The sequence below is a fragment of the Myotis daubentonii genome, chromosome 1, assembly GCF_963259705.1.
Source record: "Myotis daubentonii chromosome 1, mMyoDau2.1, whole genome shotgun sequence".
NCBI classification, from domain to species: Eukaryota; Metazoa; Chordata; class Mammalia; order Chiroptera; family Vespertilionidae; genus Myotis; species Myotis daubentonii.
In genome coordinates this window covers 183,365,553-183,392,086 of record NC_081840.1, presented here as the reverse complement: position 1 = coordinate 183,392,086, position 26,534 = coordinate 183,365,553, and the positions used below count along the sequence as shown (strand labels likewise).

The following is a 26,534-nucleotide window of genomic DNA, read 5'->3' as shown; positions in this document are numbered from 1 at the left end:
GAGGAGGCGGGGCTCCCGGAGCCCCGGCCTGGGCCCCGCCTCCCGCGGCCGGTGCGCGTGCGCGCGCGCGCGCGCCGCGGCCAGGGGACTCGCTTGTTTTCTCCTTTACTCTTTGCTGTTTTATTCTTATTCTCTTTTTGGGGGGCTTGAGTGTCGAGCGGAGCTGGAAAGGCTAGCAGGGTATCAAAAACCCACATCCACAAATGCATGGTGGGGGGAGAGAGAGAGGCTGGCGAACCGCCTCCCCCCGTGCTCACGCGTGGACTCGGCTCTGTTTACTGCTTGCTCGCTCGCCAGAGGCTGACAGCAGAGCTGAGCGCGGGTCTGGGTGGCTGAGATGCCAGGTGCGGGGAAGTGACCGAAGGAGATGTTTCCTGACATCGTTGTGGGTGTTTTTTGTTTTTGTTTTTTTTACGTGTAGTATCTATAGGTGGCACAGCGAAATGTAAATAAAAGAACCTGTGACTCTGCGCTAATCCCGTTCTATATGTATTCTAATTCTCCCTTCTCGCGATAGAATCACGTTTCTTTGGCTGCAGAATGAAGACATCAAAATGTAAAATAGAAATATTAATGTTTACTTGATGAATATGACCTTGACATTTCAGTTCCCGGGGTTTGATTTTGTTTTTGTGGGTCAGCTCCATTCAGCTGTTACCACCAGCAGTCCAAAACCAAATCATACCAGCTCTAGAGGCAGAAAGAATACTGCTGTTGCAATTTTGCAATCTCTTTCTCAATGCATGCTCCAGGTCACGGGTATATTAGCAGTGTTCAGTGTTGTTTTTCCTACAGGGCTGTTGTTTAGCACACTAAGCACGTTGTGTAGGGTTGCAATTAATCTTAGACCCCATTATAGGTTGCAGAACGTTTTCACCTCCTGGGGAAAATGGTGCGTTAAAAATGCAAATCATCATTTATACAGAACGGATCATCTATTAAAAGAGTTCACCATTGCAGAAGAACAGTTGCACCACTTTCATCTTTGTTACCAGGAAGTGTGAGTGAATGAGTGAAGAAGCCCCTTAAGGGCATAGAAGACCTCAGGCTGTTTTGTTTTCCACCTGTGTTGTTTCCATTTCTCTCCCTAGCAACACCATCCCTATACTGTGTAATAGGCGTCAAAATGGCTTTAATCCTGGAAGAAGTCCCCACTTGTTCCTCCCCAACTATTTTAAGTCTGGGCTGACATATAATGGATAATTATCTTTTGCTTTGTAAGCAACAAAGCCAAACAAGTCACTTCAGGAACCCAGAGTAGTAAACCTGTCTCAATGGCATCTTGCCACAGCATTTCTCCTTGGCACACAAACACTCTTTCCCAAGGAGAAATACTACCAGATGTTGAAGAAAAGAGGGAAATAAACCTGGAAAATATGAATCAGATGATGGGTTAGTCTCGCAGATTTAAGCTTCTTTGAATACCTATAACTATAGATTCGTAGCTGTTCATTCATATACAATAAACAAATACCTGTGGAGGGTGTATTATGCTCCAGACATGCATTGTATTTAACATCAGAGATACAAAGATAAGGATATGTAGTCTCTATTCTTAAGGAGCTCACAGTCATAGGGGAAGCAGACACATAAACAGGAAATTCTCACAGGACAAACCCGAGATGAAAGTATGAGAAGTAATACAAAATTAATAGTTACAACAATGCCCAGGAAGATAAGGCTGATGGCACTGGCATTTCCACTTGAGCCATATGGTATCTGCCACTTTTACAGCAGTGGTGACTGTGAGAGGGGGGACCTTTTGTGGATGTTAAGTACTAATAAATGGTAAGGCTTACTGGTCCAGAAGCTTAGGTTTCTAGAGGGGATGTTCATTGTTGACCTTTAGTTTTTAAATACTAAATGAATCACAATCCATTGAATAATTATAATTGTGACATTCAGAGTTAAGAATAGAAGGTTTTATTATAAAAAGGTCAATTGAATGCAGATTAAATTTAAATAATCTCTACTCAAGGATGTTCTCTATGCAATACATGGCAAATGAGTTGACTCACTAAAAACAAAAGGAAAGCAATACTTTTACATATAAATATATCACATTTGCAATGAGACTGAGATTAGAGAAATAATAATTTTCAAATAGTTTTTGCCACTGTGCAAATGCTGAGGAATTAAATCTCCACCGATGTAAAAACAAAAGCTCTCTCCTAAGACTCAATTCAAAAGACATTCCAACAAAAGAGTTAACACTTAAACTATTTTTTTATACAAGCAGCTTTCTAGAAGATCAACATTTGCTTTTCATATTTCATAGGAATTTTTTATGTTTGTCAGACATTGAAATTTTTAAGATTAAAAATAAGAAACTATCTCTTTAAAGAAATGATTTATCCAAGTGAAAACTTCTGGCTTAAGTAAGACCTTTTTGACCAAATTGGTTTAATAGCCCTGCTGTGTAGGTACAATTTGTTCTGAAAAAACGCTTATATTTGTTTGTATTATTACAGAACTGGTTGATTCCTTCTAAATTTAAAAAAAAAAAAAGTACTTCATGTTCTAGCAACTTGTGCATTTTCCAAATTTGCACTTAATATTTCATCTGAGTAAATCTGATCTCTCCATGTTTTTTCTGTTGGTAGCACAGGTAGCTGGATCTATAAGATCGCTTAAAATTATGTTCCTTTGTCTGTTTTCTGAAATTCCTTTGAAAAACTTGCTCAAAAAGCAAAGATTTAAAAAACTTTTAGGAACATTATTACTATTTGATAATCAAATCTTATTTTATTGCTTTCAATATACACTTTTATATTAATAGCTACATAGCTTTTCAAGAAAAGTGTCACATTTAAATTATTCAGTAAGGTATAATTACTAAAATAATTAAATATAATTTACATGATATTCACTAGTACAACTTTTAAACAAGTATTAATCAAAATGATCTTGAATTTTTACATCCCAAATTTCCTGACAAGGCTTCCAAACTATATTCTACCTTTTACTGAACTAAACTCCTCTCTAACTTCTCATCTTTTACTCATATTATTCCTCTTCCTCTTCCTCTCTATATCCCCATTACTTTCTAATTTTTTTTGAGGTACCATTTACCATAGGTATATTTATCCAAGAAAGGTGGCTTCACTCATCACCTCTGTTCCTTTCCAGGTCCATAAACTCTCTTTCCATAAACTTCCCTGTTGTTCCTTTCCCTAGAATGACTAAGAGTGACATCAAGGGCCATCTTACTATCATAGCCAAATATGAACATTTTTCCAACATTATTAATATTGTGCCATGTGATATGTTAGTCCTAGATAAAATGGCTAAGTAGGCCAACTTCATCTTGGTGCCCTCCAGCCTACTCTTTCTGCACTGTCTCAAGTCTCTTGATCCCTGAATATTCAGAATCTCCACCCTTACCCCATCAGCATCAGTACCATTCTTTCTAGTACTTCCCTTATTCCAGAATTTTTCTTCTGGGTTAACACACCACCACCATGAATAAATATCTGGTGCTTCGATTTGTCAAGGGCTTGCAGGTATCTGGCATACTATCCATTCAATAAAATCAATTATTTTAATGCTATAACCCAAGGGTCCTTATGGTGACTTTAAAGGTATGCTTCAGAAGCCATCTATTTTACACAGAGGGGACCATATAGGTGGAAAAACCTGTTTTATGTTGTAGATATTGACCATCTTTGTCTGCCTGGTAATTTTCATTTTTCTGTGAACAATGCTCCTTTTCTTTGGGGAAACTATTTCTGCCTAACTTATAAACATGTGATTCTAGTGCCCACTACAGCTTAAGAGAGTCCCCCAACTTCTTGGCTGCAGCATGGGAAATATGCCTCAAACCACAGCAAGAAAAGTTCTTCTCCAGAGTGTTTTCTCCAGGGAAGAAAGGGGAAAAGTGGTAATCTGAGACAAGGAGGAAGGAAAAAGGAAGTGCTGAGAATGGCCAGTGGCCACATACTGCCTTGTATAGAATGAAGCCATCACGCACAAGTGAGAAGTGTAGAGAGCAAGTCCTGGTAGTGCACCAGTCTCATGTTCCAGTCATCATGGGGTCTAGCTGCACCTTTTCACATAGCATAAATTAACTAGTAAATTCTCTTCAACATCTAATCAGACTTGAGTTAGACCCCAGCAACGAAAACAGCCTGATACATTGTGTTTCTGCATGAAAGTTCTTTCAAAGAAGGCTAACTGCTGCTAAATAAATTTGAAAATCACTGAACTAAACTCCAGAAGGACATAATATCACAGACTACCAAATATGGAAAGGTCGCCTGGTCTTACTTCCTTATTTTCCACATGAGGAACCCAAGACAAAGTGACTTGCTGAACATTATCCAGGCAGTCGATGGCTAAGTCAGTGTTAGAAATTGATCTCTGGATACCTAGCTCAGTTGTTCTCTTCATTAAACTACCCTGTTGTCTATTTAATTTCTCCCCAAAGTATTCTTAAGAGGCAATTACTTAGAGATACAACCTTAACCTAAAGGAATAAATCACAACAATGGCAATTTCAGACACTGACTGCTTAGTGGGAAGATATTTGGCGACATGGAGGCCATAATAGACCCCTTTGCCTTTTTGAGCCTCTCATGTGTTTTTCATATTGGTCCCAAACACAATCTTTGAGTCTTAGATGGTCAGATATACACATTTTAACTGTAGGCATACCTCATTTGACTGTGCTCTGCTCTTTTGCACTTCACAGATGTTGTATTTTTTACAAATTGAAGGAAAGATCCTCCACCAGCAAGAAGATTACAACTTGCTTTATTACGATACTTTATTGAAGTGGTCTGGAACTGAATTCACAGTATCTCCAAGGTATGCTTGCTTATATCTCCCAAATCTACACCTTCAATTCAGAGTTCTTGCCACACATTCAGATCTATATTGTCAATTTTCTCCTGGGTATCTCCACCCAGTCTGCACCTATTTCAAGGAAAGTGAGCTGATTGTCTTTCCTTCCCAATCTATCCCTGACCTTGTGTGACCCTCTCCCATTAAAAATTGTACCTACGTGCTAATGGTCATGCAGTCATATGAATGATCACCCAATGTAGAATCCTAGGAATCATCCTTAACTTTTCTGTACCATCCCCACCATAATCTACCTATTTGACCTACTAAATATTTTCATTAATTGATTCTCTCCATTTCAATGTACTGCTGTCTTAAGTCAGCCTGTCACCTCTTGCCTGAGCTCTTGCAATTTTTAATTAACGTTTCCCTACAAAGTACAATCCTAACATCTTCCTAAAACATGCTCTAATCGTATTATAATGCTCTTTAAAATCTTTCAATGACTTCCAATAATTTAAATACTAAAACCTAATTTAATAAGCATGAATGTCTCTTAATAATTTGCCTTTCTTACCACCACCACTTGCAGCCAGTTAACCATCAGCCTTTCTCTCTACTTCCCATTTCTGGAACAGAACATGCTCTCTTAGATATCTTTGCACACGCTCTTTCCTCAGCATGGTATGCTGTTTCCCATTCTGTCCTCCTCTTGAAATCATTCTTCAAGATTTAGCTCAAGTATCACTTCCTTTATGAAGCCTTCCCTAAAAGCCCTACTGTGTATTTCCTTAGCACACCGTGCCCACATCTATTACAATAAGTATAAGTAAATTAACTAGTAAATTCTCTTCTACAGCTAAATTAATTTGAGTTAGATCACTAAAACCAAAACATCCGGATTAATGTATTGTGTTTCCAGATGAGAGTTCTTTCTTCTTTTAAAATATATTTTTGTTGATTTCAGAGAGGAAGGGAGAGGGAGAGAGAGAAACATAAATGATGAGAGAATCATTGATCGGCTGCCTCCTGCTGCCTCCTGCACGGCCCCCTACTGGGGATGGTGCCCACAACCCAGCCATGTGCCCTTGACCAGAATCAAACCCAGGACCCTTCAGTCTGCAGGCCGGCACTTTATCCACTAAGCCAAACCAGCTAGGGCAGATGAGGGTTCTTTCAAAGAAAGCTAACTGCTGCTAAAATAAGTTTGGAAACGGCTAAACAAAAATAAGGCATTATTATTGGTTGAATCTTAGTCTTTAAAATGGGGCATCCCCTTTATGGAGATGAACTAGAAAAGTTCCCCCCTCTAGGTAAATGCAGTCTGTCAAAGCACAGCCCCCACTCAGCTGTTGGCCACAGGTCTTCGTGCAATATGCAAACTGAACCACCATATCACAGTACACTATAATTATCTATGTAAGCACACATCAATCTTTCACATCCTAGATTGTAAGCTCTGTCTTTATCCCTGGCATATATAGATTATCTGATACATAATGCTCAAGGAATATTTGTTCAATAAGTACTTCATAGTAGCACGTCTCAAAACATGCTGTGTTCTTAATTTACTAGCAATTAGCTGCTAGTAAAAGAAATCAGAAGGAACTGTGACAAACAATATTTTTTCTCTCTCTCGCACAAAAGAAGTGTGGAAGTCGTCCATTTAGAGCCGATATGGCACATTCATGGTGAGCAGGGAACCATCTCCTTTTCTCTTTAGTTTTGCTATCTTTAGAACATGGCTTCCTTTCCTGCCTCATAGTCCAAGGTGGCTGTCAGGGCCACCTCATATAGTTTTGCAGTTTCTTTACTGCAAAGGCACCAGGTCAAGAAGTGAGTGGGGTTTGTATAGTGTGATGTATTGCATATACCGAGAGGAGGAACTTTTTCTAATCTATCTGCAAGGATGAGTGCTCTTTCTATTCTGTTCAAACGCACCAAAGAGGTTAACAGACATATTTTGGCCATTGGATTCCAGTTATCACATCCATTTTCCTGGCAGGAGAAAAATTACTACTACCACTAAGCACTTTCCTGGAAGGCCCACGTAAGAAATATTTGCTTTTAGATTTCATCGGCCAATACTTAATGACAGGACACAAACAATTGAAAGGGAAACTGAAAATAGTGTTTTAGTTAAACATACTGCCACCATAAACTAGTGGGCAGCCTCCGTGTAGGTGCAGCCTGGATGAATCCAGCACTTCATCAGATGGCTGATGAGTCTAAAGCAGCGGTTCTCAACCTGTGGGTTGCGACCCCTTTGGGGGTCGAACGACCCTTTCACAGGGGTTGCCGAAGACCATCGGAAAAAACATATGTAATTACATATTGTTTTTGTGATTAATCACTATGCTTTAATTATGTTCAATTTTTAACAATGAAATTGGGGGTCACCACAACATGAGGAACTGTATTAAAGGGTCGCGGCAATAGGAAGGTTGAGAACCACTGGTCTAAAGAAATTGAGGTAAGCCATTGGGTTGAGTTTCATAACTAAAAGTTTTACCCTAGCAAAGCAAACTTATAATTATGTTTATCTAAATTAAAGCAAGACATTTTCAATAAAACTTTCATGGTTATCTGTCTGTCTATCTATCTATCTATCTATCTATCTATCTATCTATCTATCTATCTTAATGAAAGGTCAGTAGAGTTTGTTTCTGATATCCCAAACACCATCTACATTTAAATTCTGAATTGTTGAGTGGAAGGGTTCCCTTACTCTTTATAAATTAAAGGGTGGGGGAGGGGGGGACTCCTCTTAAGCAGAGAGTTATTCTCCTAACCCAGATACCATTGAAATTTTAGGAGTGTGTCTGTTTTATTCATACCTCTTCTAGGCCAATGGTAGTTAGTAAAGGCTCTCACTGCCTTTTGTTCAAGGATCTTTATAACCTCAAACACCTTGCTAAACTTAGCACATTTCTTTTTCATTCATTCTAGGTTCTATCCTAACTTGTTCCCTTCATGTACTGACTTTCCCTCTCTGGACCTTCGTTCACGTTGTTTTTGGTTTCTACTTCTCAACCTGCCATTCCCACATGATCAAAACAAGCACATTCAAGCACTAGCTGCGATGCTCCTTCTTTCATGAACGCTTACTGTCATCCCCTCCTCATCAGATATATCTTCCTCCCCATCTGAGTACCCACAGCACTTTGAGAGAAGGGACTCTGGTGTGGTAGAAATCCTATGCTTTGGGAGAAAGATAGATCTCGATACAAAGTCTGGCTCTGCCACTTACTACCCACTTACTATGTGACCCCAGGCAAGTTGTTTCACTTCATCTGAAACATAAGTATAATACGTACTTGGAGAGTTGTCATGAAAACAAATTAAATACTAAATGTTAAGTCTGATAGTGGTAAACAATGTTTCTTGTCTAAATTAATTAATATAGTATACAGGTTTGTGCTGGTTTATATTAATATTATAAATGTTTCAAAGCTACCTTAAAAGAGAAGCTACTGTGCTTTCTTCTGTAAGATTTTATCAGGAGTGAAAAATCATAAAAACAAAATTCAATGACATGAGGAAATTACATTGCCACAAGTAGAAAATACTCAAAGCATGTATTTATTTCAGGTAATCTCTTTACAAAAATCTCCAGGTAACCATAGCCTAAAAAATTGTATAAATACACAGATGTGTTCATACCAGATGGGGAAGCAGAAATGATGTTTTCAACAACCAATTATATCATTAAATAGTTTTGCTACCATTGGCAATTTGCCAGGATTTTCTTTTCTCAGCTTCCTGATCTATCAAACACAGGGGGGGGGGGGGGGGGACAGGATATTACATACCCTAAACAACCTGAAGATGAACATAAGCAAGTGTAAACATTATGAGAAATAAGAAATAACAAAAAATGTTATATATTACTCTAGGTCAGTGGTTCTCAACCTTCTGGCCCTTTAAATACAGTTTCTCATGTTGTGACCCAACCATAAAATTATTTTTGTTGCTACTTCATAACTGTAATGTTGCTACTATTATCAATCATAATGTAAATATCTGATATGCAGGATGGTCTTAGGCGACCCCTGTGAAAGGGTCATTCCACAGCCGAAGGGGTCGCGACCCACAGGTTGAGAACTGCTGCTCTAGGTTTTGTAATTAGGTTACAGTATTACAATAAGACAAATAAATGGTCAAAAGAAGTGTATCCCCTTTGGCTCTCTTCCTCTAATGAATTTCTTCTTTATCAGCTACAATGCCTTGTTTTCTGATGGCACAACCTAATCAGCTCCCCAGAACAAACCTAACTACCTATCTTACTTTTTTCTTCCTTCCTTTATAGTGCAGGATTTATAATTGTCTGATCAATTAAATTAATATTTTTACCTGACCAATCCTTTTGGTGGATAGAAGAAGATTATATGTTAATGCATAGGTTGGCATACATAACTACTTTACCAAAAATACCAAATGTCACCGTGTTATGCTAAAAGCATTAACAAATGATATGCTTTTATTGTGCTGGTTCTTGTTTTTCATAGTTACCTGCAATTCTGTGTAGCAAGGATGAGCTGGAGAATGAAATCATAGAAAGATTATATGACATTATCTTAGGCCTGACATTGATATGTGAATCTGATAGTAGAGTTACAGTTAGTTGCTATGGGGATGACTTTTCAGATAAGAAATTTCCATGAAACTCCATGGAAATATTTTTATTGCATTTATTTTTATTATATGCATTTATTTTTATTATATGCTTTTTAATTAAAATATTAGAACATTCAATAGAGAAGTAGGAGTGCCTAAAGAAGCAAAGAGGTGGGAAGACACAGTACATTTAATCAAGATTTCACTACCTGGGATGTTATTTTGAAGGCATGATTTTCATAAAGTATTGTAAGAAATTATTATTTTATCTGCTCTAAATTTTCTATTTGAAGCATTTGCTTCTTTCAGAAACCAAGTATATATTTATGGGGCTTTCCACAACAAAGGACATTTAGTATATAGGCTCTAAAATAAGTCCTATACAGGACTAAAGAGACTATTGAACTAGCTACACTATTAGGCTGAGGCCAAAGTGAGGGATTCTTTCTCACAGAAATGAAGATGGCTGTTGGCTGACTTACCCTGTCGCATGTGAGGAGCTTGAACAGCAGGAGAGAGAATGGTGGACAGGCAGCTACAGGTGAAACAAAGAGAGGATGGTAGGCCATGTCCTCATGGTGGGAAGCATTACGAAGGTTCTGCTAACATATTGCATATCCAGCTAACATATTGGAGCTAGACTCATAGTCTACTCCATCTGGTGTGGGGGAAAAATGTGCATGCAGAATTGTACTTGAGACCCAGCAACCTACCCATCAGTAAACTGTGCTCTAGTAAATGTCAAGCTCTAGCCCATCTAGTTGGCCACTCCTCCTTCCTGAGGCCCAAGAGAGAAAGAGTTAAAATAGAAAGAAGCTGAAGTCTTTGTCTTTAGGAGATAAGGAGAAGAGTTTACTCTTAACCTGTGGAAGATCCCAGAATATGTAACTGATGGGGGAATGGGGGGATAGGAGTGGCATTGGGTGGAAGCATTTCGCACGAGACTGGAAGTTCAGCATTTACTCCTAGAATCAAGACCTTGCAAAATTTGAGTTTTGTCATATACCATTGCTAATACTTATACAGCCTGGTAAGTCACAGGGAAACTGTCATTGCCTTGAAGGCCATATGTTTTGTTCTTAATAGCCCTTTATTTATGAATTCACACTGTAAAAACTTCAGGCAAGCAAAAATAAAAACATTATGCATCCACTATATTTAACGCCTAGTGGTATAATCTTTCTGGCTCTCTATTTTTTTTTTTTTTAAGAAAATTAACTCATACCATATATGCTGTTTTGTAACTTGCTTTTATCAGTTGATGAGGTCCACCTATGTTAGTAAATGTTTGCTTTACCTAATGCAGAATATAGTTTTAAAAATTCCTTAATGACACAAAAATGTCCTTTAAGACTGGTTTATCTGAGCCAGTCTCTAGCCAGGACCACACATTGCATGCAGTTAATATGGCTAAGTGTCTCTTCATCTAGCACTATACTTTTTAAAAAAAATATGTTTTTATTGATTTCTAGAGAGAGGAAGGGAGACAGAAACCTAGGTGAGAAAGAAACATCATCCATTGGCTGCCTCCTGCACACTCCCTACTGGGGATCGAGCCTGCAACCCAGGAATGTGTCCTGACCAAAAATCAAATCAGCGACCTCTTGATTCATGGGTCGATGTTCAACCTCTGAGCCATACCAGCCAGGCTAGCACTGTACTTTTTAATGACCATGACTTGCTGAAGAAACTAGAACAATTGTTCTAGAGAATGTCACACTTTCCGGTTTATTTAATTGTTTCCTTGTGTTAACATTTGGTTTGTTCTATGATCCCTGGATGTTATATCCAAAGATTTGTTGGATTCAAATTAAACATTTTTTACTAGAATACATCATAGGTACATTCTACATGAAATGTTATCTACCATCAGAAGGCACATAATATTGCGTTGACTCACAATAAATGATACTGAATTTGGATCTGGATTAGAATGATAACAGTTTTTGCCCCAGAAATTTAGCTCAATGACTTGCGCATGTAAAAACTTAATAACTGTTTGGTAAAATATAGACTTCAGTATTGTTTATGCCCTTAAGAGCTTTATATGTTAAGCCTTAACTTTGTTTTAGAGCACAGTATTTGACTGTTTAGTTTAGTTTTTATTTTGATGATGGATTAAGTTTTATTTGTTATGTTATTAAAATTAGTTTTCATAAACCATCTTATGTAGAAACTGGCCCAGAAATATACTGTATGGCAGGGCAAATAAACTAGATGTTAAAAATTTTCAACAGATAATTCCACTTATTAAATAATTTACGTTTTGAAATGTGAGACTTATATAGTCTAAAATAACTCTTTAAATGTCAAACATTCAGGGTTTTTGGTGTGTTTTTTTTTAACTAATACCATCTGCTGATACACCCACACAAAAAATTTGGTGAACTTCTACCAGCTGATCTTTAATCATTAGTTAAAGATAGTATGCTCTTTTCTACAACAGGAATAATGTTATTTGTGTTCTTTCTAGAATTATACTCCACTTTTTAAAAATTTAGCACATCTATACTGGTGATGTAATCCCCCCAAATAATCAAGAAAACGCAATATGTCTAATATTTTAAATCATCTAATTTCCTACTTATTTTCCATATGTAATATTACGCTCCTTCTGTATCTATACTGATGTTTTTCTAGGGAAATAGGAGTGGTGTGTGGTGGAAGCATTTTGCAGGACACTGGAGGTTCAAAATTCACTCGTAGAATCCAGACCTGGCAAAACTTGGCTTTTGTCATAAACCCTGTAAATCACAGGATAACTGTCATTTCCTTGAAGGTCATATAGTTTGTTGTTGTTGTTCTGAACAGCCCTTTATTAATGAATTTGCATTGTAAAAAATACAGGCAAGCAAAAATAAAAATACCTTTCAGATTTAACTATTTTAATTGACTAGACCAACCAAACATAGTCTTTCTGTACAGAATTTTTAAAATGGAGCAATCTATTGATGTGAAGAGAATCTCTCTTTCACTTTTTAGTTCTAAAATGACTCATGCTCATTACACATTTTAATTTGTGTTCTTTTATTAACCTTTTCAGTTCCTTCTTTCTGTCAACCTGAACTTACAGGTTAGGATTCCACCATATGATGTGACTTAAGGGGATCACTACACAGAACTACTGCTTGTTATAATGCCTGAAAATTAACCATGGGGATTGAGTTCTTTGGAAATAAATGTTTTCTAAAACATTATCTTCAATGTACATCATCTTAAATTAGTGTGTACCAACACCTGCTATTGGGTATGCATAAAGCTACTTTTGAGATTTTCAGGTGTAAGTAGAGGGGAGATTCTGTGGCCCAATGTATACAGGATTTGCTACCCACTGCACTTGTCTTGAAAACTCACAGTACTCAAGCTTACCAAGGAAATTAAAATGTCTTACCTAAAGAAACATGTTTAACTTCACTTAACCCGGTTTTTTTCTCAGATATATTAACCAGAGAACCCTATTTTCTTAATACCCATAAATGACCTATCATATCAGTGCTCTGTGAAGCATACTTGGGGAAGCATGACCTGAGCAAAGTCTTTAAAATCATAGAACCAGAAAGCTGTAAGTCTTTTGTTAATGATAATATATCTTAAACCTCAGGTTTTTCAGATAAAGTAGACCATTAAAAATAAAATGACTTTTCTAAATAATAAAGCCAAGATTAGAATCTGTATTTCATTTCTCATCTGATTTCTGGGCACTCAAATAATACATTTTATAATTCTCCAACGAAAATAAAACACAAATTTTTTAAACATATTCTATTAATTTTTTACAGAGAGGAAGAGAGAGGGATAGAGTCAGAAACATTGATGAGAGAGAAACATCGATCAGCCACCTCCTGCACACCTCCCACTGGGGATGTGCCCGCAACCAAGGTACATGCCCTTGACCGGAATCGAACCTGGGACCCCTCAGTCCGAAGGCTGACGCTCTATCCACTGAGCCAAACCGGTTAGGGCAAAACACAAATTTTTTAATTAAAAAGCTGTAGAACTATACAACACCTCAGAGGAGGCCTCTTCAGTTGAGTTATTATGATCCCATAAGATAGTACGGGGGGGGGGGGTGAGATCCTGAGGTTTTTGCTTGTTTATTTAAAAAAATGAGATCAATAGCTAATGCTTGAAATTTATTTTTTCCACTGGACCTTATATTATTAATATATTTTCATGACATGAAACATAATTCTAGTGCATGGTTCTCAACGCCATCAGATCCAACACTCCCCTTTATAGCAAATATTTTGTAATTGTTTCTTTACCATCCTGACGTGAAATTTATAGATAATATTATATGTATATAAACAATTTATTAAAAAGCAATGTAATGCCTTAGCTATAGTATACAGGACCATTAAAAGCAAAACAATTTATAATGAAATAACATATGAAATGCTCAGGCATGACTTTATCGGAGGACAAACTGGCTTTAATGGAAATACCAGGTCTACAAAAGCAGACTGATTTACAGATGTGTTGATCTGTCATAGAAGTGACATTGTCATGAGTCAATGACTTTACCAAAATGGTGAAGTACTTTAAGTAAAAATTGAAGCAAAACCAAATTCTTTTCTCCATTTATATAATAGCTGTATTCCTAGGAGATTCATATTAAAACCATGAAAAAATTATGTTTTAAGTAAAATGGAGTTGAGGTCTAGGTTCAGATCATTTTACACAGGTTTTTCTAGACATTCATGTAGGTAAAACCACATCAATTCTAGAGGGACATTTAAAAATCATGTAGGAAGCATGGGCATGCATTCTTCTATGTGCAGGACTTACCTGAGAATTCTAGAATATTGAGCATCCCCAACTTCTGTGTACTAATCCCAGAGAGTGCACTTCCCACTCTTTGCATTACTATGATGTCCAAAAACCTTCCCTACAAACTCTCAAAATGCACCCCCATCCATGAACCACTGTTGTAAAATATATTTTAAAGATTGTTTGCATTTCATCGAATTAATATGGCACTAGTGGGTTACCAACTATTCATTAAATTCAAGGAGACAGTCTCCTTAAATCACTTAATAATCATAATAGCAACCACCTACTAAGACAGTGGTTCTCAACCTTGGCTGCACATTAGAATCACCTGGGAATCTTTTTTAAAATCCTGATTTCTGGGCCTCATCCTCCGGAAATTCTGTTTCTTCGTTACTAATGTTGTGGCCCCACCCCATAACAAAGAAACAGAAGTTCCAGAGGATGAGACCCAGAAATCAGGATTTTAAAAAGATTCCCAGTGATTCTAATGTACAGCCAAGGTTGAGAACCACTGTACTAAGAGCTCTCAATGTCCCAATGACATTTTATTTGTATTATCTTATTTAACCTTTACAATCACCATACAAAGGTAAGTAGTAGTATAATTTTTCCTCATTTTACAGATGAGAAACCTGAGGCTCAAAGATGTAAAACAGCTTTCTTCAAGGGAATCAGAATCCAAATCCAGATCTTATTAATGTTCGAGTCCATGTGTTTGGGCAGAACAATATATTGACAAACGACGTTTTTATTACTTCTTAGAGCAGTCATTCTCTTTCTGTTCAATTCTTTTCCTACCTTCTGATGCAGCTCCCTTTCATAATTGCCTTTTCTTTTTGATCTTTCTGAAATAATTATTTTCTGGAAACAGGAGGCTGTTCCCCACCCCCACTTCCCCCTGCCTTTTAAAGTGGAGATCTGTGCTAGATTTGGATCTGCTGCAAATGGTTCTAATTAACGTCCCAGGCCTCAGGCTGTCTCTGAATGAATAACTCAATATAACTGAGCAAATTCAATTTTTAAAGGAGCTTGAGAATTTTTAACCTGAACCAACATGTTCAGGGAGTATACTATTACATGTTTATTACCTCTGTTTCCTCACAGACATTCACTTTTTAAATCACTGGATGGTTGCCTTCACCTCTACTATAGTCATCTGAAAATATTATTTCAGTGGATACGAATGACCTCCTCATTCGTGGAGTGTTTTTTTTCTCCATTACTAGAGTGGAAGTAATTTGTTTCCTCTATGATATATTGTAATGCTTGTACATAGTAAATTCACAGTAAATACCTATTAACTACTTTAAGCTGAGTTCAATCTAATTCAGCACAATAATTATAAGCTAAACATGAGCAGACTTCCTCACTTAGATCCTTCGTGTTGTTTCCACATCTATTAAACGAGCTGAATTCATAGGGTTGTTGTGAAGACCCAATGAGATATTTGTGTGTTGCTAGAACTATACTAGCACATAGGAGAGATTTGAAAAGAGTAGCTTCTCTTCCTCCTCTGTCTTTTCCCCACAACCTCCTTTACATCAGAGTGCTTTGAGCCAAAGTGTTGAAGATTCAAATTTTGAACTTGTGTACATAAAGAGTTTCTTCCCTCTATGACATGTATAGGGAATGTGGTAGGATAGCTGGACACAATTAACAAACCTTATTTTATCTTGTTCTGATCATTGTAATAGATACATAACCCATTTCCCTAATTAGGAATAAAAGAAGAAACTAGGGAGTATAGTACCCTCATGGTATAAACTAGCTTTCTCACCTATTCTGTTACTGTATGTGTATGTGTATTCAGAGAGCCGTCTAAAGGACTAGGTCTTTCTTGTTGATCATTGTCAAGGAAAGAGGCTAGTCCTCACACAGGAAAGTTTTACTGAGTGGGTGGGCCCCAAATAGATATAAAATGAGATTTGATCTCGAAAGGTCAGAATGTTTGAAAATGTACTCTTGAATAATGACTATTAAAGATGACTAGATGACCCATGATCCACCATATGGTAGCAAATGGGGAGCCAAGAAGGAAAGACATAAATAAGATCTCTTTGGTTTTTAATTTTTTGTTCCCCTCCAGCACATGAGCTTTGGAGACAAGCTATAACTTCAACCCATATTATCCAAAGGCATGCTATTATTTAGGTTTATTTACCTTTTGTTATCCCCAATCTTAAATAAACTATTTTGGCTGTATTCCAGGAAGCAGGGGCAGTGCCAAAAGGAGGATCTGCACCTCCCACCAGCCACCCCCCACCCCCACCCCAGTGTGGTTGTCTCAATGTCAGTCAGTTTAAACGTAAAGATCCCAACAGCTAGGGAAAGCCAGGGGAAAAGGCAGTGCCATGTGATCCAACTATCTCCTGATTATCAAGAAATTTTTCTTATGCCAAACTTGGAAGATCTGGGTTATATTTTTGTAAAGAAAAAGAGGATCCTAACACACATGATTCATTGCTGTCTCCTCAGAGCCTTCCCAGCACATGGTGCTCACTAAGAATTTGTAGAATGAATAAATAAGCCAGTACATATGCACTTAATTGAGATTTGTCTGGTTTTGTTTCTATCATTGTGTTTCATAGCCTGGTGGTTTAGTGCAGGTAACTTTTATTGAAGTTCAACTCAATACCCATTGAGTACCTTCTGTGAACAAGGAACTTAGCTAGTTGCTCTGGGAGACCCAAGTATGAGTAAGATATGGCATCTTGCTTTAAAGAGCTAAAAGTCTGGTAGCAGGGATAGACACCGACATAAATATCTCTTTCTTTAACATGTAACCTCATGGATGTCTGAAGTTCCCTAGCTCATTACCTTTCTCTCTTTTTGTAAGAATTTTCAATTTCTCTCTCCCTTAAGAACGCTTTATCTTCCTTGCCTGATTTACTTCCTTGACACCATTTTTATAATCTTTCACATCAATAATTCTTACTGTTTTAATAGCTCTTCCTTTTCTTTTAAGCAAGTTCTGAGTATATCCTTCTTGACTGAATGGAGAAAAGACTTTGCTGGATCCTGGAAACGTTTCTTTGATTATCTTACAAGTTTCATTTCTTTTCATTTATTTAAAAAAAAATTTCTCTTCAAGATGGTCATCCTAAATTTTGGTAGAATAGCCTTCTCTATATTTTACCCAAAAGGTATTTAGTAAATGTTTTATTAGTAAAGTGACAACTCTGTGCCTACTGTTTTCTCCTCCCTCCCCGCCCCTCCCTTAACACATATTACAGAAGCTGGTTAAAATTCTTAATGGAGTGAACATATGCATGCTATCCTATAAATAATATTGCCTTCTTAGAACCAGACGAGACAATGAAAATAGTTATCTGAAATCTGAGTTGTGTAGCCAAGTTTCAATAAAATAAATTAAAATAAATATATATATTAAACCTCCAGTTTGGGTGAAAGAAAATAAAATATTACTTTGCATTTTTTACAAATATTTTATTGCTTCTTTCTTTTTATTGATTTTGAAGAGGAAAGAAGAGGGGGAAAGAAACATCAATGATGAGGGAGAGGCCTCAGTATTCATTTTTGGAAGCAGTAAATCTCCACACTTCAGAGGTCCACTTTAAAAATGAGGCCCTGGAGAACCAAGATGGTGGCATAGGTTAACGCCGGAGTTTGCTGCTTTGAACAACTACTTCAAAAGTAAAACTAAAAGACGGAAGGGACATCACCCAGAACCACAGGAATGCTGGCTGAGTGGAAGTCCTACAACTAGGAGGAAAGAGAAACGCACACGGACACTCAGAGGAGGCGCAGTGCTGAAGTCAAATTCTGAGGTGCGGAGTGCGCGCGCGGAGCGGGCTGGCGGCGGAAGGCGCGGTTGTTGTTTTCAATCGGGAGGGAGTCGCAGACTCTGAGCTCCAGATACAGGCGAGTCTTTAGGGACCCAGACTCAAATGGGAGAAGCGGGACTGTCTGGCTTCGGTCAGAGCAAGTGCAGCTTTCTCTCCGAGCTTTGCAGCGGGTGCTGGGACTCAGAGAGGCAGAGCCCCTGGGGACAGGACTGAGAGCCGCCATAACTGCTCTCTCCGGCCCACCCTGTTGATCCTGTGCAACCCGCCCTGCCCAAGCCCTGCACAGAGGCATTTGCCGGATAGCCTCAGGCAAAGGCTAAATTAGCACCTCCCTAGAGGACAGAAGTTCTCTCACTGCTGACACAGCTGATTCTCATAGCCACTTGGCCTGGAGGTCAAACCCTCCCTGGGATTAGATACAACAATCAAGGTTTAACTATAAGACTGCGAACAAAGACCACTAGGGGGTGCACCAAGGAAGCATAACAAAATGCGGAGACAAAGAAACAGGACAAAATTGTCAAAGGAAGATATAGAGTTCAGAACCACACTTTTAAGGTCTCTCAAGAACTGTTTAGAAGCCGCCGATAAACTTAATGAGATCTACAAGAAAACTAATGAGACCTTCAATGCTATATTGGGGAACCAACTAGAAATTAAGCATACACGGACTGAAATAACGAATATTATACAGACTCCCGACAGTAGACCAGAGGAGCGCAAGAATCAAGTCAATGATTTGAAATGCGAGGAAGCAAAAAACACCCAACGGGAAAAGCAAAATGAAAAAAGAATCCAAAAATGCGAGGATAGTGTAAGGAGCCTCTGGGACAGCTTCAAGCGTAACAACATCAGAATTATAGGGGTGCCAGAAGATGAGAGAGACCAAGATATTGAAAACCTATTTGAAGAAATAATGACAGAAAACTTCCCCCACCTGGTGAAAGAAATGGACTTACAGTTCCAAGAAGCGCGGAGAACCCCAAACAAAAGGAATCCAAAGAGGACCACACCAAGGCACATCATAATTAAAATGCCAAGAGCAAAAGACAAAGAGAGAATCTTAAAAGCAGCAAGAGAAAGAAACCGAGTTACCTACAAGGGAATACCCATACGACTGTCAGCTGATTTCTCAACAGAAACTTTGCAGGCCAGAAGGGAGTGGCAAGAAATATTCAAAGTGATGAATACCAAGAACCTACAACCAAGATTACTTTATCCAGCAAAGCTATCATTCAGAATTGAAGGTCAGATAAAGAGCTTCACAGATAAGGAAAAGCTAAAGGAGTTCATCACTACCAAACCAGGATTATATGAAATGCTGAAAGGTATCCTTTAAGAAGAGGAAGAGGAAGAAAAAGGTAAAGATACAAATTATGAACAACAAATATGCATCTATCAACAAGTGAATCTAAGAATCAAGTGAATAAATAATCTGATGAACAGAATGAACTGTTGATTATAATAGAATCAGGGACATAGAAAGGGAATGGACTGACTATTCTTGGGGGGGAAAGGGGTGTGGGAGATTCGGGAAGAGACTGGACAAAAATCGTGCACCTATGGATGAGGACAGTGGGTGGGGAGTGAGGGCGGAGGGTGGGGCGGGAACTGGGAGGAGGGGAGTTATAGGGGGGGAAAAAGAGGAACAAATGTAATAATCTGAACAATAAAGTTTTAATTAAAAAAAAAATGATGAGGGAGAATCATTGATTGGCTACCTTCTGCACGCCCCCTACAGGAATTGAGCCTGCAATGTGGACATGTGCCCTGATTGGATAACTGTGACCTCCTGATTCATAGGTCGACAGTCAACCACTGAACAACATTGGCCAGGCTTATTACTGTATTTCTGATTTTGAATAGCACTTTGTGAAACTTTTTGATGTGTAACCAGCTCATGTATCTTTACAACAATATCATTTTGAAGAAATCAGAGTTATAATTATCATTTTTAGCAGATAAAAAACTCAAAGATGCCAAAAGACATCTCCAAATTCACAAGATCTGCTTATGTGTGCCAAATACAGGACTCCAATTCAGGCATTCTTACCTTTAGTACATAATCCTTCTATCTCTTCATAATATACAATACTAGAGGCCCGATGCATGAAATTTGTGCAAGGGGCTCAGCCCTTGCAGCTCCAGCTGCCTCGGCCAGCCCTCTCAGCACCTTGCAGCCTTGGCTGGTTCTTGCAGCCCTGGCTTCATCTGGAAGGTCATCCAAATGGTTGTCTGGAAGGATGTCTAGGTGGTCGTTCGACTGTTCGGTCTAATTAGCATGTTAGCTCTTTATATAGGATTTCATCAGGCTATTTATATTTACAGTTAAATATGGTTTTAATTATCTTGAAATTTCTAAAACCACAACCTTTATTGTAGAAATATTATCCACTAAACTCTCAAGGAGAAAATTAGTATAGATCAGGGGTCCTCAAACTACGGCCTGTGGGCCACATGCAAATAAAAATATTGTATTTGTTCCCATTTTATTTTTTACTTCAAAATAAGATATGTGCAGTGTGCATAGGAATTTGTTCATAGTTTTTTTTTTAAACTATAGTCCAGCCTTCAACGGTCTGAGGGACAGTTAACTGGCCCCCTGTTTAAAAAGTTTGAGGACCCCTGGTATAGATTATTTATGTGGCTTTCTAGTAGGACTAAAGTTATTGCCATATAGACTTAGTAAAATCTAATGCAGATGGTCCTGCTTAAAGGAGCTGGAGAAACCCAGGAGATAGATTATGTAGATACAAATAACTTCACTGAATCCAAAGACAGCTCTCTAATTCAAAGACAGCATCAGAGTGAGAACACTTACCGAATTGTCTATGTCAACCCATTAACATCAGTTATCAAAATATTGGAGAGTTAAGAGGCTACTATATTTTAAATAAATGTACCAATGATTTATTTATTTTAATGAAATTCTGTTTATTTATTTCATTAAACAACATGGGCAGCTACACTTTCTTGAAGTCAAAGTAAACAAATAGAAATCATCAGAGGTTTTTATTATGATACTAGAGGCCCGGCGCACAAAATTTGTGCGCGGGTATGATCCCTAGGCCTGACCTGCGATCAGGGCCATCTTCTCTGGCTGCCAGAAGCCGGCCCTGCCCCCCACCGCCACCCACCCCTGGATCCCTGTTCGCCATCAAGCAATTGGAGCCTGCCGGCCGGGGGGAGGAACCAAAAGGTGGTCAGTGCACCTCATAGTGACTGGTTGAGATGTCATTCTGGTTGTTCTGCCATTAGGGTCAATTTGCATATTACCCTTTTATTATATAAGAGAATTTACATATAACATTATAGTAGTTTTGTTTTAGGTGTACAACATAATGATTCACTATATTTATATTTGGGAGATGATAACTACAATAAGTCTAGTTAACATCCATTACTTTACATAGTTACAATTTTAATTTTTCTTATGGCGATAACATAATATTTATTCTCCTAGCAACTTTTAATTATATGATACAATGTTATTAACTATAGTCAATATACTGTATATTACATTCCCAGGACTTATTTATTTTATAACTGGAAGTTTATATAGTTAACCACCTTCACCCATTTGGCTCTCCCCAGGCCCCTACCGCTGACAACCACCAATCTGTTATCTGTATCTATGATCTTGTTTGTGTGTGTGTGTGTGTGTGTGTTTTAAATTAGATTCCACATATAAGTGAGAGCATATGGTATTTGTCTTTCTCTGTCTGACTTATTTCACTTAGTATAATACCTTCAAGGTCCATCCATGTTGTTACAAATGGTAAGATTTCCTTCTTTTTTATGGCTGAGTAATATTTCATTATTTATTTACCACCATTTCTTTACCCATTTATTCATTGATGGACACATAGGTTGTTACCATATCTTAGAAATTATAAATAGTACTGTAACAACATGAGTGTGCAGATATCTTTTCAAGCTAGTGTGTCATTTCCTATGGATAAATACCCAGAAGTGGGATTGCTGGATCATGCGGTAGTTTTATTTTTAATGTTTTGAGGAACCTCCATATTGTTTCCCCTAGTGGCTGCACCAATTTACATTTCCACCAACAGTGGAAATGTTGGTGGAAATAAATATATATACCAATATATATTTTCTCCACATCCTCACCAACACTTGTTATTTCTCATCTTTTTGATAATTACCATTCTAACAGATATTCAGTTTGCATTTCCATGATGAGTTGTGATGTTGAGCCCCTTTTTGTGTACCTGTTGACAATCTGTTATATTTTCTTTGGAAAAAAAGTTTATTTGGATCCTATGCCCAATTTTAAATCAAGGTGTTGGTTTTTTCTTTTGAATTGTATGAGTTCTTTATATACTTTGGATACTAATTTCTTATCAGAAAGTGTTTGCTAATAGAAGGATTAGATGGAAATGACAAACTAAAATTGAAAAAAAAATTAAAGACTTTCTAATGTATTTCCTCCAAAAGTCTTCACTAGTGTTACATATGTACAAGTCATATAAGAGTAAGTCTCAGCCTAGCTGGTTTGGCTCAGTGGATAGGGTGTCTGAAGTCTTGGGTTCAATTCTGATCAAGGGCATGCACTTAGGTTGCAGGCTCGATCCCCACATGTAGGAGGCAACCAATTGATGTGATCAAAGTTTCTCTCTCTTGGTCTCATCTCCTCCCTTCTACTCTCTCTAAAAACCAATGGAAAAATATCCTTGGGTGAGGATTAACAACAACAAAAAAGACTAAGTCTCATAAATCTCTTAAGTGCCTACATCTCATAAGCCTGCTGTACTGAAAGGCAAACTAAAAATTAAAAAAAAAAAATTTAAAAACTCTTTCCTATGCCTTTCACATAAGACCAGACTCCAACTAACAAAAAAAGAAATTCTTTCCAAAAGTTTATTTTTAAAATAGTTGTCTGTCTATTTTTATATCCTGGGTATTTGTGAATTGAATATTTGTTAACTCAGGGAGTATGACAATGTCAAAATCAGGTAAGAAAATTCAGTAAGGTCATTTATGATGTGAATTAAAATCTCCATTAGCTCTTATTCTATGATATTTTTATCCTGAAGATTATGCATTTGCATACTAAGATGTGCCATAAAGAGAGCATTAGAATAGAAATATGTCAGCATAATTTAATCCTTTATATAAGTGAGAAGAGAGCCTGATCCAAGACGCTAAATGCAGCAGGCCATTCATGTCCTCCTAGAATTTTGCATTGGGTTTTGTTCTGTCTCTTGGAAAGTCTTTAGATCTAAAACATGATCAGTTTACATGGGCTTATAAGAGACTCAAAAAGGAGACTAGATTTTTAATCCTGCCTCTTGTGTTTTTTGTATGTTGCTCTATTTTTCTTCTCTCAGTAGTAATTTCTCATAAGTCATAAAGGATTGTTAAGTACCTAATCATGCTACATTTTTTATATTTATCTTAAAATGTTGTCTTTTTTTCAAATGTTCTATTTTCTTGGGGAGCTTACATCTCCTAGAAGCTCCCTTCCATGTTGTAGTCCCTTAACCTGGATACAGACCCAGGTCCTGAGTTAACTCTTCTTAACCAGTCAACTGTGTAATTTTGAAAAAACCTTCACTTCTTGAACCTCAATTTTCTTATCTATGAAATGAGAATTTTGGCCTTGATGTCCTCTCAGGGTATTCCTTTCTAAATGTTCATTGACATAAAGTAGGTTTTCAAAAATACTCATTGAAGGAATAAGTATTAGCCTATTATTTTACATGCATGTTTGGTCAGAGTTGCCATGGTCTCTTAGACATCAATAGAATGAGAGGACCAGCTGTGAAATGGGGCATGTTGAAGGCCTCCCTGATGGTAATACCAACATGGGGTGTCATGAAGTTCTAGGATGTGCTAAAGCCTTGTGAAGAGTAATGACCAAATTTTGATAATGTGATTGTTTCGAAGTTTTCAACTCTCACTTTTATCAACAGGACTTGGAAGGGGTTGAATAGATATGTTCTCTGTACCCGGCTACTCTTATACTACTGTGGCAAAGAAGCACAACAGACCACTGATAACAAGAGAAGCATGCAATGCTGCACTGTTGGCAATCTTTGGGTAACTAAAGATTCTCCTGGCTATCATCAATCAAAGAAGAGGTTTGACAGTCAAATTTCCCAATACTTTAGAAATATCTATTTTTTTCACCTGTTATAATTTATTGCATAGAAAAAAATCTGGATGAATAAACATGTTAATAGTGTTCATACTCCAAAGGAATGAGATCACTGGAGAGAGAGTTCCATTTTAACTTTACACTCTTTGCAGTGTGCCCTCACTGGTTGGGCTTAGTGGTTAGGGCTGAGGGGTTTCGGGTTCAATTCATGTCAAGGTCACGTACCTCGATTGCAGGCCCTGGGAGCGGGGTTGTGAGGGAGGCAACCAATTGATGTGTCCTTCTTACATCAATGTTTCTCTCAGTCTCTACCCATCCCTTCCACTCTCTCTAAATGTCAATAAAAAATATCCTCAGGTCAGGATTAACAACAACAACAAAAACCCCACAAACTTTAATGTATTATATTAACAGTCCAAAACTGAAAATAGGCTTGTTATTAAGACATTTCAGTAAATGGGTGTGACTCTCAGGTTAAAATAAACTACTCACTACTTTCTAAAGTAAATTTTACCAATATGGTTTATAATTATGGGCATTTGGCAGAAAAATTAATTGCATTCACTTCTTTCCCTTCACCAGCATTTCATTATTTTATTGTATCCAGAGCAGTATGTCTAATTTTTCATGGGATAGACTATATTCTTGACACATAGTAGGTCATTATTAAATGTTTGCTGGATGAATACATTAAATAAACCTTAGTCCTATTCTATTTTGAAATCAGAATAATTTTAAAAATAGGATAACAGTTTGGGCTCTGAAACAGTTTTTCTTTTTTTTTTTTTCATAGTAACCTAAAAGATTTTACAATATCTCTAAAAGTTTATTTTGAATTCCCTAGTTATTTTCAGGGAATAGTTTAGATAATAAAAAAAAATCTGATTTAAAAAATATATGATATTTCAAGGTTTAAAAGAATTACTAAGTAAAGCATTTTATGTTTTTCATATTATTCATTTTATGTTATTCATTCATATTATTTAGTTAGCTTTTCCTTACAGCTACTGTGGTGTCCCCTTTGAGTTCAAAGGGAGTGATTAAATGATGAATGGACGTATAAATAAATTCTTTGCTTAAGATCCCAAAGGCAAGGAATGGCAAAGACAGGTTAGTGTTCATTGACCCTGTCACCCCAAACTACTGCTTGGTCCCCTGAGCCCTGTTGTCTCCCCAGAACAAAGAGGCTCTGCAATGCTTTTTTTCTGTGGCAGTAAATAAGTGGGTCATTTGTTATAGTAAATGCTTGACAGGAAATCATGCAAGACTAAGTCAGATAAGAAATGTCTGCTTGCTTCAGGTTCAGTTTAGCATCTTGGTTTATAACCAATCTATAGTAAACATTATGATTATCATTAACAAGACTTTGCAGTCTTTAAATATGCAAACTCACACTTCTTGTCCAGTGCCAAAAGATAATTTCCCTTTGTTATATGCCTGGGAAAAGGGGGCCGGGAGAGAGGGAGGGAAGGGAAAAATTTTCAGTGTTTTACTTCTTTTGATAGAAGAAAGCTTCTTTTGTAACTCAATTGGAATCAGTGGTTGGTTAGTTAATCATATAAAATAATAACTATATACCTTCAACAGTTTTTCATTTAAAATGTACATAATTCATTGATTTGCTAAACTCTTCTTTGAATATGAATCTAATGATTATTGTTCAGAATTGTCTTTTTAAAGAATAAAACACACATGTAAAGCAATGCCTATATTATCCTGTGTTTTCAGCTAGAAGTCAGACTTCTTAGATTTAAAACTGGGCCCCAATATGTAATTATTTAGAACACTTAATCTTTCTGAACTTTCATTTCCTCATCTATAAAATGAGAGTAATAGTAGTACCCACCTGTAAGAGAACACAATCAGTTAATATATGTTAGTCACCCAGAACATTTGTCTGGCACATAGTAAGTATAATATATGTATTTGTATTAAAGTGAAACAAGAACTTGAGCAAGAGCAAGCTGAAGGAAGAATCCCTCTTGATTTTTATCCTTTTTTTTAAAGTCATATTTTTACAGTTGGCTTGTTATCCCAAATTTGGCAGCTATGGTTTTTAGCAGCATGCCTTTATCAAGTCTTCCTAAAACACTCAGATTAATTTTCATATTTAAAGAACTGTTTTCTTTCTTGTACATATAGTTCATCAGCAAACATAAACAGATTTGGAAACAGTGAACTCATGAGTATAAAACTCTACTCATGGGAGAATTGCTGGGCAGATTACAGAATAGATTGCTAGCCAAGATTTCAAGGTGCTGTGGGAATCAATCAATGTTTTTGCCAAAGCACTGGAAAGGTTCAGTTAATTTAGTTAATTGATTACATGGAAGTTGGTTAATAAGGTGTGCACTACAAATGCAACAAGACCGCCTTTTCTTTATTGTTGTTTTTAAGCCAGTGGTGAGTGGCTAGACCATGGCAAAGTTTAAATG

The 26,534-nt window shown here is 37.3% G+C and overlaps 1 long non-coding RNA gene across 1 annotated transcript; it reads left to right on the top strand.

The window, feature by feature from the left end:
• Window positions 1-28: 28 nt before the first annotated feature.
• Window positions 29-24,880, top strand: LOC132217479 (uncharacterized). Its single transcript, XR_009448900.1, has 3 exons — window positions 29-1,000; window positions 4,691-4,806; window positions 23,915-24,880. It is a non-coding gene; the product is annotated as an uncharacterized LOC132217479 (long non-coding RNA).
• Window positions 24,881-26,534: the final 1,654 nt, after the last annotated feature.